Source organism: Theropithecus gelada, chromosome 1 (genome assembly GCF_003255815.1).
Source record: "Theropithecus gelada isolate Dixy chromosome 1, Tgel_1.0, whole genome shotgun sequence".
In the NCBI taxonomy this organism is placed as follows: domain Eukaryota; kingdom Metazoa; phylum Chordata; class Mammalia; order Primates; family Cercopithecidae; genus Theropithecus; species Theropithecus gelada.
The window spans coordinates 209,418,381-209,435,246 of NC_037668.1; the positions used below are offsets into that span (position 1 = coordinate 209,418,381).

General features: G+C 48.4%; 1 protein-coding gene across 3 annotated transcripts in view; it reads right to left on the reverse strand.

Moving 5' to 3' along the window:
• The window catches only part of GNG4 (G protein subunit gamma 4), a 102,214-nt gene extending 95,057 nt beyond the window's left edge, over nt 1-7,157 (reverse strand). For 2 of the 3 annotated variants that reach the window (XR_003120184.1, XR_003120183.1), the window contains exon 1: nt 6,675-7,157. The gene's annotated coding sequence lies outside the window, so the exon portion shown is untranslated. Of the gene's footprint in view, nt 1-5,793; nt 6,130-6,674 lie in introns of those variants that run through there. The other variant, XM_025389820.1, reaches the window with a different exon arrangement.
• Nucleotides 7,158-16,866: the final 9,709 nt, after the last annotated feature.

Sequence of the window (16,866 nt, forward strand, 5' to 3'; positions counted from 1 at the left end):
GGCAGAGCAGGGGCTGCAGGCACACTTGCTGCGGTGTTGATGGAGCACACACAGACAGGTCTGCCCAAGACAGTCCCAAAAGGCACAATTCTACAGAATCAACCAAGTGGAGGGGAATGGCAGTGAAATGCCAGACTCCTGCTGAAAGGTTGACGGGTACAGCCTTCCAGAGACAGGGGTGGGTGATGGGGACCCGGGCACCCAGAGGTCCAGATCAGCAAAAGAGGCCAGGGGCTCTGTCTCCATCAGATAAATTCAGCCACAGTGGGAGGGAGCGTGTGAGACTGACGAAGGCCTCGCCCTGGATCTGCACCTCACCCTGGTCCAGAGAGAATTCAGTGGCCAGCAACACTGCCAGTTCCCCTTTATTTCCCTTGAGGTCAACATGTTGGAATTCTCTACTCACATCCACCAAGACACCCTCCTCGGCCACCTCCACACTCACACTCCAGGCCCACCACTGCCCTTGGGCATGAGCAAGCCTGACAGTGTCTCTACCTCCTGGTAACACCTTCTTCCCCCGCACACCCCGTCAAACACATGCACGTTGTAGACTGAAGTCATTGGGTCTCCTTAACCAGGCTGTAGCCCCCTAGTCCCCTGCCATGTGGCCTCACAGCTGACGGGGGAACAAACAAGCACCTTCAGACTGGGGCAGCTTCTGAGTGATATGCAGAGTTAACTGGGGCACAGAGAAAACAGAATTTTCCCAAGATTGCTGAAGGAAAACTAAAACCAAATAAGGACTGACTCATGCTGGTTTAGTCGGCCACAGGCTAGGGGCAGCGGAAAGGCCCTGCTGGAAATTTCCATCCAGGGTCTGTGCAGGGCGGGTACCCCAGCGCCACAGGGCAGGGCAGATGGCTCCCCAGATCGGGCTGGAGAGACATCCAGGAGCCTCCTCACCCAGTTGTTGGGTGTAGCTGGACCTTCCTATGGACAGGGAGCTGTGGGAAGACAGAGACCACCGATGAGGAAGGGGAAATGCCGCAGCAGACACTCCGTGCACATGGGCCCTGGGCTGCCAGAGACCCCAGGGCCCACGTGGACGTGTGGGTGTGGAAGGGTAACACATGGCCCTTTCCAAGGTGTGTTGATGACTTGGCTCAGCCTGCAGAGCCAGGATGCCTGTCCTGCTGCCTGACCTCTGGCCTCTGGCCTCCGAGAGCCTGACCCTCTGGGAAGACAGAGTCCCAGCATGGGGCATGACCACCCCATCTGCTCTTCCTGTTCATGGCCTCAGAGCCACAGAGTCCTGCTGGACCATCGTGGAGAAGAGCCTGCTTTCAGCCCTCAGCAGCCTCCCTGCCCTGCCCTGCCTCCCACCCCAATCTCAACAGTCTCTTGCTGTTTTCTTCCTGCCACCTAAGCTCATTTCTCCTCTTTGGCTTTCATACATGGGCACTGCTTTGCTAGAAATCTCTCAGTTTTACCTCTTTGTGTGGTGGGACACCAGAAGAAACAAGGTTGAGTTTGGGTGCTGGAATTTGGGGGAACATGTAAACACTTTTTCTGCTGTAGTTGTAGAGGTGCTTGAATAAGAATGTTCAGGCTGGGTGTGGTGGCTCATGCCTGTAATCCCAGCACTCTGGGAGGCCGAGGCGGGCAGATCACCTGAGGTCAGGAGTTCGAGACCAGCCTGACCAACATGGAGAAACCCAGTCTCTACTAAAAATACAAAATTAGCCAGGCGTGGTGGCACGTGCCTGGAATCCCAGCTACTTGGGAGACCGAGGCAGAAGAATCGCTTGAGCCTAGGAGGCAGAGGTTGGAGTGAGCCAAGATCATGCCATTGCTCTTCAGCCTGGATGACAAGAGTGAAACTCCATCTCAAAAAAAAAAAAAAAAAAAAAAAAAAAAGAATGTTCAAAAGAGTTAAAAATGTTTTCCTTCTTCCTATTTCATCGCCCTGCCTCTCTTTCTTTGTTGGAGCCCAAAGGGAGGGCACAGAAGACAAGGCCTTACAGCTGTCCATTAGGCAGGGGCACCGGGAGGAGGTCCAGGCACTGATGAGAAAGGCATAAAGGCACAGTTAGTGCCAGCTCATATGATCCAGCGTGGCTGTTGCCCCGCCTCGTTCACAGAGGGTGTCGGCGGAAAAACAATCTATCTGGCCCAGAGGGATATTTAAAGTGCTTCCTCTATCTCTAGGGCCTTCCGTGGCCTCAGAGCACATGTGTCACACCACAGCCAGCCAGCCCAGCAACTCAAAGAGAAATGGTTTTAGAAATCTAAGAAGCAAGAGAAACAAATCCTCCTGGGAAAGGAGCCCGTGTGCAGTGCCTGAGTGTGGGTCTCTCCACATTTCCTGAGTGTGAGTCTCTCGACATTTCTCTGCCTTCTTCTCTTCCACACATCTCTGTCGCTTTCACTTGTCATTTGTGCATACTTTTCCTCCATCAGTTAAAAAAGGTTCCCACCACCCACCACACCCGCTGCCAGGACACTCCTGGATGGAGAGGACACAAGAACAGGACACTCCTGGACGGAGAGGACACAAGCCGTCACTGCTGTTGTTTTGCAAATGACAAACTTGGCAGGTAGCCTGTGACTATCAAAGGAGATCATCCACATGACACGTCCAGCCCAAGCATCACCCTTCTTTCCCCTTGTTGCCCACTAACTTGGGCTCCTTGCCCTATCTGATCCTTGGAGACTGGGCCTTTGGTGGCCCACAAACCTCAGGGCCGTGAAGATGAACAGTTCCTCCATAGCTCCCTATACTTCCTCACTCCTTCTGGGCACCCAGGGCTCATTCCACAATGAGCACCGCGTCTTCCACACAGCCGGCTTTCCCTTACCTGCATGGCACCTGTCATTCTGTCTACCAAGTTCCGGCAGGGAACCTGATTGCCCACCAGCCACCCTTCAGCCTAACAAAAACTCCTTGGCAATTAGGGGAAATTGGAATGCTCCAGCAACCTCACTGAACTGATCTCTTTTTAAGCATCCATTGTTTTCTCTGCAGTAATTTTTTCTTTCAGCAGCTTTTCTCGCCTCTATTTCTTAACATTTCCTAAAATGAAAATTTCATTTGTGTTTTTACTTTTGATCATTTATTAACTGTCTTTGGCTTATTCTTAGAGGTTTTTAACCAGCTTCTTTCAATCTTTCAGTAGTATTACCCTGCAATCTCCTTTTCTTTCCTGATACTAATTTAGCTCTTCTGACTTTCAATTAAAATATGCTTGCCATCCACTGTTGATAAGATATTTATGTAGTACTTACACTGTATTCAAGGAGTTAAATTTTGGTTTCTGGTTTTAAAAAAGAAACAAATAATCTCTCTACCTTGAATAATACAAATCTGTATGCCTGAGTATATCTAGAATGAATAAAAATACCAAATTTTAAAAAAGGAAACCCAGCAAGATTAGATAGCAGTATATCCTCAAAAGGTGCTTCAAGAACAAAAATCAGGTAATATTGTAAAGTAACCGCTTCAAAATTCCATGAAGGGGCAATCTTCTGACATACATTATTAGGCATTCTCCCCCATCCATGAAGAAACTGAGACCAACTAAGAAAAATGTGATAGTGACATAGTGAGATGCAGCTATAAATAAAGGAACAAATTGTTGGTTACAGACCTTAGTCTTTGCTTTCTGCATAAGCAGTAGTTTTGTGGCAAGGGTGGGTATGGGCGTGTAGGTCTGGGGGGGAAGGGGCATTGTACACATTTTACAGTGTTCCTGCCCTCCCGAGACAGCTGTGGCTCTTGCTTCCCCAGGGGTCAGGGTCTACGTTCCCACCTTATGTTGTTTATTTATTTTGAGACAGAGTCTCGCTCTGCCACTCAGGCTGGAGTGCAGTGGCACGATCTCAGCTCACTGCAACCTCTGCCTCCTGGGTTCAAGCGATTCTCGCGCTTCAGCCTCCCAAGTAGCTGGGATTACAGGCATGCACCACCACACCCGCCTAATTTTTTGCATTTTTAGTAGATATGGGGTTTCACCATGCTGGCCAGGACTGTATTGGACTCCTGACCTCAAGCGATCCGCCCGCCTCGGCCTCTCAAAGTGCTGGGATTACAGGCGATGTTCCTACCTGATGTTCTACCATTTCAAAGAATGCACTGACTATTGGGGGACTTCAGGGACTGTCGCTTTTGCTTTAAAAACTGTAAAGTGAATCTAGGAAAAGCTTTTTTTTTTTTTTCTTTTTTTTTCTGGTTTCTCCACCATCAGTTTGCATGAGAAATGACAACCACGGGACTGCTGGGAATGACCCCTTTGCTGTGCTGTTTCTGAGCCAGCCGTACATCCTCCACTGGCTTCCTTGGGCAATTTTATTTTAAGGCGCATATGAGGACTGGAGTTGTGCATAGGGATGGGTGCCAACAGGAAGTCCATTGTCCTAAATAATCATTTCAGCCTAACTAACCCCATGGCGAGGCTGCTCATTAACAAGCAAGGCATCACAGTAAACCTTGCATTTGCATTAACACCTACCATTTATTAAGTGCCACAGTCATCTCTTATGATGACTGGTCACTGAGCAAACCCTATATTTCAAAAACAATCCAGTTTTCAGGTACTCTGTCTGTTTCTCTGGGCTGGAAAAGGCTTTCCATTTATCAACTTAAGTTGTCTCCCCAGTCGCCTCTTGCAGGGGACAGGGCCAGATCAGATGGCGGCTGGTTCCCCTCCCCCGCCTCATACAAAAATCAGGAAGAAGAGTTGCGGGAGGAATCCAGAAGCCGGCCGCAGAGCCCAGGTCTCCCATAGCTACTGTGAGGCATTCGCCGCTGCGATTTTCCCGTCCACTGTGGGAAGCGGCACACCTCACTCATGAGCAGACGACAGGACTGGCACGTTTTAATGGAGAACACCGGCGCAGCCTAGGCGGCCTTTTGCTCCAACTGAGAGGCACGGGCCTGGTGCCAGCATTTGACAGTCCTGGGAGGCGACGGGCAGAGGAGAGACGCGGCAGCCGCGGGAGTCGGGGAGACGGTGGGAGGCCCGGCGTCCATCATCCACTTTATCACTTGATCAAACTTTAACATTTTTGGGTTTCCTAACACCTTAGCCCCAAATACTCGAAATGAAGCAAATCTTAAATTAAGGTCTTTCCCGACCACGCTCTGTCCTCCTTCTCACCTCACCCTCCCGCCGTTTCGCGTTATTTCCAAGGCAATTTTAAAAATCAAGCCAAACAAAGCTCCCCGGGTGCTGCCGGGCGCGCGCGGCGAGCGAAGCACATTTCAGCACCAGCCTCGGGGACAGACGCCATCAAGGAGGGGAGGAAAACCACCCTCGGCTGCGGTGGCTCCACCGTCACCCCGAGTGCTCCCGAGGCGGCGTCCAGGCTGCTGGGGAGCCGGGAGGGCTTCCTCAGGCACTCGCCAGAAACATTTCCCCAAAGAAAACGCCCAACCGGCCACGCCATCTCCTGCCACTGTGGTCCTTTTCCCCGGGGGACGTCCCCGCTGGGAGAACAACAAACGCTCTGTGACCTACAAATGGAAGAGGGGACCTCCGAGCCCCCGCCTGCCTCATGCCGGAGGGACTGGGCGCCCCCAGTCCCGGGAGCCCCAGGACGCGCTCCGAGGGGGCTGTCCACACCCACGCGCGGGCTTCCCCGGGGCCCAGCGGGAGGTCCCGGGAGAGGAGGCCGAGGGAACCACAGGTCTTTGTGTCGCGTGCAGCAGCTGGCGGCGTGAGGACCCCACCGGGCCAGAGCCGTCTCCCTAGGTCCGGAGACTTTCTCCCCGAGTTTCCCTTCCGCGTCTGGCTGCACCGGGGCTGGGCTCTCCCCGCGGACACCCGGGGCTCCGGCCGGGCGCCCACTTACCCGGAGCGGGGTCACGCGCGGGCTTCGTCTCCAGCGCGGTGCTCGCGGGGGGCTGCCAGGCCGAGCGGCATCGCTCCGCAGCGGGGCGCGGGCCGGGCTCGGGTGCAAACGCGCGCCTCGCGCCCCTCCCGCCGCCCGCGGGGTCTCCGCGTCCCGTCACCGGCCCCGCCCCGCGCCGCGCCTCCCGCCCTGCAGGGCCGGACCACGCGGGCCCGGGGGTGCAGGCGGACCCTCCCCCGGCCCTGGACGCTGGGGGCTTCTGTTCGGCCCCCTGTGCCGTGGGGGGCCCCGGCAGGGGAAGGGGGAGCCGGCGACCCTGCGACCCTCGTCGCCCCCGTTCCACGCTGGCCGCGCCCACTCCGCCGCGGGGTCTCGCCCGGGAAATCCCGCCCGCTGCCACCAACGTCACTGCTGCGTCACCGGGGCTCCCGCGCTCCCCGCCCCCGCCCCAGCCCGGGCCTGCGCCCCCCGCCCGCTACTCGGACCCCCGCCCCCCGACCCAGCAAAGGGCCGCGCCCCCGCCCCACCCGTCCGGAGCCCGCGTGGCCGGGGGACCACTGGAGGGGCCTTGGGATGCGGGGCCGGGTCCGCTGGAGGGGGTGGGGGCCGGGGCCGCGGGGGGGAATCACTGGAGGGGCGTGGGGGGCGGGGCCGGGGGGGAAAATCACTGGAGGGATCTGGGGGCGGGACCGGGGTCGCGGGGGGGTGTCTGGGGACCGGGCCGCGGTCAGCGCGGGCTCCCCGAAGCCTCAGGTACCGCCCTCGCCCAGGTGAGCTCCAGCGCCTGGGCCTTTGCGGCGCGGGCCTCTTCCCGCCCTGCACCAAGGGACTCCTCGGGCGCCTCCCGCCAAGGCGGGGAACGGCCGAGAAACGCGGAACACCTGTGCGAATTCGCGCGGCCGCGTTGCCACTAACCGGGCGAAGACTGCCTAGACGTCGCCGAGTGACGGGCATCGGGGCGGGAGAGGCCCCCACTCCCGGGGGAGCGAGGCCGGGAGGGCGGGGGGCGCGTGCTGGAGGCGGGGGGCGCCCTTCGCGCCCCGGTTCTGGGAGCCACTGCTCTCCAGGCCTCGTCCCTGGCACCGCAGGCTTTTGCGCTGGAGATTTTAAAACATCTTAGTGATCACAGCTCTCGTCCTTTCAGGGAAAAACCAGTTTAAGCACCGTCCATTTTCCGACTTGGTAAAATAATACAAAACCTTGGGAATAGAGAAGCAACGAAAACATTTCACGCCAGTGTTGGCAAGATTTGTAGAAAAGGAGGCCAATATTAATTCCGTTTGTGAAAACAACAACATAACATCATGATGAACGATTAGGAAATATTTCAGGAAGATCTGGGCGCCTCATCCTCATCCGCCGTCCGCAAGCGGTCCCTGCCACAAAGGACACAGCGCTTGTTGCTCAGATCCTGGCCCCACTGGTTGGATCTTTGCCCTACACACACGTGTACCTTCTCGGAGCCCAAGTGCCAGATTGGATGCAAACGCGCAGATCACAAAGGCCCGTATGGGGCCAGCAAACACATTAATTTTTACAAAGCTCCCAAGTGCCCATTTAAGGCACAAAATTAAACCTTGGCAAAATGACTAAGCCAGTCAATGTCCACCGCACAGACTTTTAAAAATGAGAAAGATATATGAGTACTGCATTGAAAATTCAGTAAACCCAAACCTGAGCTCATTGTTTTCACCCCAAAATCTGTTTCTCCTGCATTTCCTGCCCACCTCCCGACCCGGGCTGGTTGGCTAAGGCAGAATCCTAGGTTTCCTTTTATCCCAAATCCCAATCTCAATTAATCACAAGGAAAATCAGTGTCTACACTTTCAAGAGCCTCATTTCCTTATTTTATCTTTCGAATTGTTACACTATCATTCAAGATAGGATTATGTCAATTCTAAACAGGAGAGAGGTCAGTCAACCAGTGGTTCCAGAGTGAATCCCAAAACCAGTAGAATCAGCGTGTCACCTGGGAACATTTTAGAGATGCAGACTCCCAGGCCCCACCCAGAGCTAAGGAGTCAGCAACTCTGGGGGTGGGGCCCAGCAACCTGTGATTCCCCAAGCCCTCCAGGTAATTCTGATTCCGTTCATCTCTGGACATCACCCAGGACTGCTGCAGTAGTGTAAAGTCTGGCACCAGGACCCTGGGTATTCGTTTTCCCTCTCCTTCTTTTTTTGGGGGCGGGGCGGGGGGGCGGAGGAGGAGGGAGCCTTCCTCTGTCGCCAGGCTGGAGTGTAGTGGCGCGATCTTGGCTCACTGCAACCGCCTCCTCCCGAGTTCAAGCGATTCTCCTGCCTCAGCCTCCAGAGTGGCTGGGACTACAGGCGCCCACCACCACGCCCAGCTACTTTTTGTCTTTTTAGTAGAGACGGGGTTTCACCATGTTGACCAGTATTGTCTCGATCTTTTGACCTCGTGATCTGCCCGTCTCGGCCTCCCAAGGTTTTCCTTCTTTATTCCTAGTCATATTCTTTGTTCTGAAGTCTTCTTTGTTTGTATCTATATAACCACTGCAGATTTCTTACTATTAGTGTTTACATGATATGTGTTTATATCCTTTTAATTTTTAAATCCATCTGTATCTTTTTTTTTTTTTTTGAGATGGACTCTCACTCTTGTGGTGCAGGTTGGAGTGCAATGTTGCCATCTCAGCTCAGTGCAACCTCTGCCTCCCAGGTTCAAGTGATTCTCCTGCCTCAGCCTCCCGAGTAGCTGTGATTACAGGCATCCGCCACCACGCTCAGCTAATTTTTGCCTTTTTACTAGAGACCGGATTTCACCATGTTGTCCAGGCTGGTCTCAAACTCCTAACCTCAGGTGATCCTCCCGCCTCAGCCTCTCAAAGTACTGGGATTACAAGCGTGAGTCACCGTGCCCGGCCTGTATCTTTATTCTTAAAAGTGGGATTCTCCATCTTTGTAGGCAGCACAGAGTTGGATCTGCTTTTTAAAATTCAGCTTGACAATCTGTCAGCTTGACAACTAATAGTAAGAAATCTGCAGTGGTTATATAGATACAAACAAAGAAGACTTCAGAACAAAGAATCTGACTAGGGATAAAGAAGGAAAACCTTGGGAGGTCGAGGCGGGAGGATCACGAGGTCAAGAAATCGAGACTGTCCTGGCTAACATGGTGAAACCCCATCTCTACTTTTTTTTATTTTTATTTTTTTGAGACGGAGTCTGGCTCTGTCGCCCAGGCTGGAGTGCAGTGGCGCAATCTCGGCTCACTGCAAACTCCGCCTCCCGGGTTCACGCCACTCTCCTGCCTCAGCCTCCTGAGTAGCTGGTGCCCCGTCACCACACCCAGCTAACTTTTGTATTTTTAGTAGAGACGGGGTTTCACCATGTTAGCCAGGATGGTCTTGATGTCCTGACCTCGTGATCCACCCGCCTCGGCCTCCCGAAGTGCTGGGATTACAGGCGTGAGCCGCCGCACCCAGCCGCATCTCTACTTTTAATTGGAATGTTTAGATCATTTACTTCTTATATAATTACCATGTGGTTGGGTTTAAAACTACTAACTTGTTATTTGTTTTATATTTGTCCTATTCTTCATTCCTTTTTTTTCTTGCCTGAGTATACTTTAGTATTCCATTTTATCTCAAGCATTGACCTTCATTTTCTTCCTGTTTCTTTGTTCTAGGGTTTATAAAATGCATCTTTAATTTTCCATCGACTACCTTCAAGTAACATCAGACCACTTCTTCACTATTAGATTCTTTTCAGTGCGTGCTTCCATTTCCCCTTTTCCATCCTTTGTATTATTTTTGTTATATCTCGCTTTTACATATGTAATAACCCCACAGAACATTAATTTACTTTAAGCTGTCAATTTTCTTTTGAAACATTTAGAAATTATTTTGAAAAGTCTTTTATTTTTATCATTTCTGATGCTCTTCGTTTATTTTTGAAGATCCAGATTTCTGTCTGATATCATTTCCTTCTACCTGCAGAACATCTTTTAACCTTTTTTTAGTAATACAGATTGGCTGGTGATCGTCTGTTTTTGTTTTTCTAAATATAAGTATTTTGCTTTTGTTTTTGACGGAGTTTTTTTAGATTGACACCTTGAAGAAGTTTAAAGATGTCATTCATTGTGCTTGCATATTTTCTCTGAAGAAATCTTCAGACGGGGCACGGTGGTTCACACTTGTAATACCAGCACTTTGGGAGGCTGAGGTGGGTGGATCACCTGAGGTCAGGAGTTTGAGACCAGCCTGGCCAACATGGTGAAACCACATCTTTACTAAGAAATACAAAAAATTAGCTGAGCATGGTTGTGGGCGCCTGTAATCTCAGCTACCCAGGAGGCTGAGTTCAATTGTTTGAACCCGAGAGGTGGAGGTTGCAGTAAGCAGAAATAGCACCATTGCACTCCAGCCTGGGCAACAAGAGTGAGACTCTGTCTTAAAAAAAAAAAAAAAAAAGAAAGAAATCTGCAGATCTTTATCCTGTTCCTGGGTATGTAATGCATCTCTTTTTTCTATAGACCATCTGATTTTGTACCGTAAGTCACTGAAGCTCTGTTCATTAGGAATTTCTTTATTCTCTGTTTCAGTTTGGACAGTTTCTGCTGCAATGTCAAGTTCACTGATCCTTTCTTTTGAGGTGTCTAATCTGCTGTTAAGCCTAGCCAGTAAAATTTTCTTTATTCACATGCTTGGTGTGACAGAAAAATCATTTCAGATATTCAATGTTTATTTCTAGAAGTTCTGTTTAGTTTTTTGAATTTTCCATTTTTTCTCATTAAATTTATTGTTTCCTTTTTAAACCTTTGAATATATTGAGTGCATTTAATAACTATTTTAATATGCTTGTATGTGAATTCTTTCATTTCCTTCCTTCTTGTTCTGTTTTTATCAACAGTTTTCACCTATTTTGTGTCACATTTTTGGGTCACATTTCCTATTTATTTATATATCTCAATTTTTGATTGGATGCTAGACATTGTAAATATACACCGTTGTGTGCCTAGGTTTTTTTTTTTTTTTTTTTTTTTTTTGAGACAGAGTCTCGCTCTGTCACCCAGGCTGGAGTGCAGTGGCGCAATCTCAGCTCACTGCAACCTCCGCCTCCCAGTTCAAGCGATTCTTCTTCCTCAGCCTCCAGAGTAGCTGGAACTACAGGCGTGCACCACCACACCCAGCTAATTTTCGTATTTCTAGTAGATGCTCTCTTCTTTTAAAGAATAGGGACTTTGTTTTGGAAGGTACTTACAGATGTTTGATCCTTTTGATGGTTGTCTTAAAGGCTCATAGCCATTATTATAGGATTAGTTTATTCTAGGACTAGTTTAGCCTTCCTACTAGGGTGTGATTCTTCTGGGGTCACAGTTGAATGCCTGTGTGTTCAATGAACTCTTCCCTTTGGTGGGTTGGAACTCAGATGTATCTCAATCCCCTGTGAGCTCTGAGAATTGCTCAGCTTACAGCTGCCTGTACATTCTTTGCTCAGACCCATGGAGCTTTGTGTTACGCACATATAGCTTAGTATTCAGCCAGAGCCTCCATGGGACCCACAGGCATTACCCTCTAAGGGAAGATAATCAGATGTGGGCTTCGTTTTTGTGAAAGACGTTATCCAAAGACAAAGAAAAGCAACCAGGACTTGGTGGTTTATTTGGGGTTGGAAAGTTTTCCTAAAAACTATTAAGAAACAATGAGACATAGTATCTGTCCATCCGGCCTGTGATGCTTGCTTCCTTTCTTCCTTCGTTTCTTCCAAGTATGTACCCAATCTACCCTATTCCAATGACACTGTACGTTGCTCAAAATATTTTAAAAATTCCTCTTTTGGAATTACTTGCAGAATCACAATTTTTTTTTCAGTACCTCATAACCATAACTTGTTTTTGACTAAAACAGTTCTAGTTTTCGATTCAGCTCTGATGATTTCTGTTTGTTTTCAATCTGGATCTCTTTGCTGCTGAGCAGCAACCTACTATATGGTATTCTGTGCCCCACATATTCCAGTTTCTCCGAGTTTCCCCCAAGCTCTGGTCTCCATTTCCTCATCTCAGCATGATTTCTGTGCTCTTGTTTGGATCTTTCTGCACTGTAGCTACCTTTTAAGTACAGAAAACCGAGACAACAATACGATTTACTCAGTTCATTTCCCTTCTTTCAGGCATCATATCTTGTGCTGTCTGCCTTCCACATTGAAAATCATTGCCTCATAGATCATCGCGTTTCCCAGTTGTTTTTGATAGCAGGGTAAGTCTGATCTCAGTTTTCCCCAAGTGGACAGAGGCAGAAGTTCCCATTATAGTTTAACACTCATTTTCCCCCGATCGCCTCTTCCACCTCTGTCCCTGAGACACTGAGCACTTCCACTCCCTGCCTTCTTATACCTTTTCAGCCTTGGCACTACTGGTTTCCTTCTACCTTGACCCAAATCTGGTAAATTGTTGTCTTCAATATTTTGCTGTATCTTTTTTTTTGACAGAGTTTCGCTCTTGTCGCCCAGGCTGGAGTGCAATGGTGTGATCTTGGCTCACTGCAACCTCTGCCTCCTGGGTTCAAGCGATTCTCCTGCCTCAGCCTCCCGAGTAGCTGAGATTACAGGCACACACCACCATGCCCAGCTAAATTTTGTATTTTTAGTAGAGATGGGGTTTCTCCATGTTGGTCAGGCTGGTCTCGAACTCCCAACCTCAGGTGATCCACCTGCCTCGGCCTCCTAAAGTGCTGGGATTACAGGTGTGAGCCACCGCGCCCGGCCAAGATTTTCCTATATCTTTAATATCTTTGGGAAACCTAATCTGACTGCCCCCTCTTCCCATATTAGCCACCCTGATACGTAGCTGCTTCTATTATAAAATTTACTTGGTTGTGTCACAGTTCTCCTTTTACATTTCCTTTCTCATGGAGTTCTTTTGAGAGCAGATTCTCTGTTATAAATCTTTGTATCTGGTATGTTGTAGAAGCCCAAAAATGTTAAAAGAATGAGCAACCATGCCTCCATGTTTAATGGGACATCAAGGAAAACCATGTACTCATTGACTTGCTTAAATTTAATTTTTTTTTTGAAGATTTGGCAAAGGTAGTTTGGTATATGAGTGGCATCACTTAGGAAGGAAATTACTAAAAGAACAACCTTAGCTTTTGAATGTTATTCCTCGATAAAAAGTTCCCAAGCATCAGTTGATAGCAGGATAATAAAAACTGCAAAATATTGTCTAATACGGAGTGATTTAATGCACAGAGAAAATATAAGAATTACCAGATTGAAAGAGAGACAGGTTGCTTCTGGCACAATTTGTCCCTGAATGATAATGAACTGTTGGTCTTAAATAGGGCTCTAAACAAGCCTTTCTCAGTGGATCTAAAAGGAGCGCTTATCATTTCTGGCAGGACATGTGTACACAACTCTGTCGTTTTCACTCTTGTTTTAATATTTGTATAAGGGACTATCCTGAGATAAATAAGGAAGAACTGTAATCTACTAAAACGGAGGACAAGAAAAGAGTTAAGAGAACCTTTGGGGGAGTGAAATAAGTTCACGCCAAGGAAAGTGTGTAACTGCAGATCATCCAGCGTGGCTTCACTTTGTGAAGGACGTTATCCAAACACAAAGAAAAGCAAGCAGGACTTGGTCATTTATTTGGGGTTGGGAAGTTTTTCTAAAAATGATCAAGAAGGCCGGGTGCAGTGGCTCATGCCTATAATCCCAGCACTTTGGGAGGCCGAGGCCAGCAAATCACCTGACGTCAGAAGTTTGAGACAAAGCCTGACCAATATGGTGAAACCCTATCTCTACTAAAAACACAAAAATTATCCAGGCATGGTGGCACGAACCTGTAATCCCAGCTACTTGGGAGGCTGAGGCAGGAGAATCTCTTGAACCTGGGAGGTGGAGGTTGCAGTGAGCCAAGATCACACTACTGCACTCCAGGCTGGGCAACAGAGCAAGACTCTGTCTCGAAAACAAACAAACAAACAAACAAAAAATCAAGAAAAGAAACAATGAGACAGGTACCTGTCCATCCGTCCTGTGATGCTTGCTTGCTTTCATCCTTCGTTTCTCCTAAGTACCTAATCTACCCTATTCCAGTGATATTACACATTGCTCAAAATCTTAAAAAAATTCCTCTTTTGGAATTACTTGCCGAATCACACATTTTTTTAAGTACCTCGTAATCGTAACTTGTTTTTGACTAAAACAGTTCTATTTCTCAGATTCAGCTCTGATGATTTTTGTTTTTGAAACTCATAGATGTTCACAAGAGAAAGACTGTCCAACACTAAGTATATTCCAAATAATTGATTGTAATAACTGAGGAAATTTAAAGTTCAGGAGAACACAGAGTTCAGGCAGAGACTACCAGTTAAACATAAAGCAGTGAGCAGCACCATTGAGCACATGTACCCATGAGGTGGGGCTGAAGCTGGCTTTGAAATGCCTGCAGCAGGGAACAGAGAACAATGCTTGGGTCTAAAAATGCACATGGTGGAAAGGGTGGTGGAAAACAGCTGTTCTTCCGGTCTCCACCTCAGGCTGTGAGGCATTTTACCTCCTCACCCTGTTCTCCAGACCATTGTGGAAAACAAAATGGAATGTCTAATTCATATCCACGTAGGAACACATGTAAGTAGCTCTTACTTTGTTGTAATAAACTACTACTGTGTGGAAAATTGTGTATAGAAACTACATAATGAAGTTACCTAATGACTCATTTGTATTTAGATTATATCAACTACTATGAAAATTATAGGTTAATTTTTACTAAAAGTCTCAGAAAAGACAGTCTTTTCTATTTACTCTTGGAACTGGATTCTAAGGACTTTTATAGCTATTTTAACAAAATAAAAATCTGAGAATGAAAGACTAGTTCATTATTATCAGTCTTCAGAAGTTTTGGCAAGAGCAGTTGAATTTACTTTGGAAATGAGCCAAACTTTGCCACAAGACAATCTTTTCCAAACTCATCTCTCATTAACTTCGCTCATGGGGGAAGAACGAGCTCAGCTCTTGAGCAGGAATATTGTAGCCTAGTCTCAAATGATCTTCTAGTCATTTTGGCCTCAAAGGACACACTGTATTATTTAATTTCTCTCAAACAACTGAGTTGCAACCCAGTGTCCCAAAGTGGCAAGATATAGTTTTCTGTTGTCACATGACACACGGTATTGCTGGCACCTCTTTCTCAACTCAATGTACATATATGTGTATGTTTGGTATTGGCAAATGTAGCTGCCTTAATTGTGCAGTGGAAAACGACATGACCCCAGGGGAAATCCTGCATGCAACATGAAGCTTTTGCAATACTCCGCAATACCAGTTTGTGCTCAACTTAAAAGCTCTTTGCTTCCTTTGACCTCAATTGTGAATTGTTCTCTCCAGTGGCAGTTCTTTTGTTTCCTACCCGTCTCCCCGCAACCGCTAATGCTTTTCAGTTGGTCTTTCTGGTTCAAGGTTTTAAGCTCGTTAGGTTTTAAAGTGCTTTGGCTTCACAGTACATGGAGTGTTATCTTGAGAAGGAGTACAATGAAAAAATAATATAGCTGTCCAAGATGGGAGACAGTTTGGGACAAACTGGGGACACCTGAAGGGTAATCAGCAAAGAAAGAGGGCCTGCAACACGGATGATCCGAGAACCCCCACTGTTCTGCGATTATTGATAAAAAACGTTCACTTGCTGAGTTTGTTTCCTCCATACTCATTTTTATAAACATTGGCCTTGCCAGGCACGGTGGCTCACGCCTGTAATCCCAGCACTTTGGGAGGCCGAGGCAGGTGGATCACCTGAGGTCAGGAGATCAAGACCAGCCTGGCCAGTATGGTGAAACTTCATCTCTACTAAAAATACAAAATTAGCTGGGCATGGTGGCGGGCACCTGTATTCCCAGCTACTGGGGAGGCTGAGGCAAGAGAATCGCTTGAACCCAGGAGGCGGAGGTTGCAGTGAACCGAGATTGCGCCCTTGCACTCCAGCCTGGGAAAAAAAGTAAAACTCTGTCTCAAAAAAAAAAAAAAAAGTTGGCCTTGTAGCTCTTTTTTTGTTTTGTTTTTTGCTTTTCCCCTCAGAACATAAACAAGTCATCCAAAATTGTGAGAAGCAGGTCACCAGGCATGAGGTTTTTTTGTTTATGTTTTTTTTTTTTGGAGACTGAGTCTTGCTCTGTCACCCAGGCTGGAGTGCAGTGGCGCAATCTCAGCTCACTGCAACCTCCGCCTTCCAGGTTCAAGCGATTCTCATGCCTCAGCCTCCCCAGTAGCTGGGATTACAGGCGTGTGCCACCATGCCCGCCTAATTTTTGTATTTTTTAATAGAGACGGGGTTTCACAATGTTGGCCAGGCTGGTGATGGAGCCCCTGAGCTCATGATCCACCCACCTCAGCCTCCCAAAGTGCTGGGATTACAGAGGTAAGCCACCGTGCCCGCCGGCATGAGCTCTTTTGAGCTGGAAAGAATCCCCCTCCTCTCCCTTCCCACCCAGCCTCTAGCCTCGGGCTTGCACAGAACTGGCATTCAGTGAGCACTGTGGAAAGGGCAAGTCCAACTGAGACTAGCAGGTAAAGAGGGGACATCTGGGCTGGCAGGTTTACACTGACAAAATGCTACTGCTCAGTTCTCTTTGGGACAGACACCTAGAAACAGGAATGCTGTAGTCTCGAGAATCTTAAAATACCATACATAGATGCAAGGCAGAAAGAAGGGCAGAACTCGGGTCCTTGGACTGCTGTTGTTGACGTCACCCACCGTTTTCACCCCTACCCCCACCCACCAAGAAGCTGAGACATGGACAGGATGCTCTTTCCTTCCCTGGGCCTTTGCTGATGTTCCTGCCCCAGTTATTGAACATGTATTACCTGGAACACATCTGCCCCCATCTTCACCAGATTTCTAATCATTCATTAGGTTTCAACAAAAATTTCAATTTTTCTTTTTTGAGACCGAGTCTCGCTCTGTTGCCCAGGCTGGAGTGCAGTGTCAAAATCTCAGTCACTGCAACCTCTGCCTCCCAGGTTCAAGCAATTCTCCTGCCTCAGCCCCCCAAGTAGCTGGGACTACAGGCGCCCACCACCACACCTGGCTAATTTTTGTATTTTTAGTAGAGACGGCAT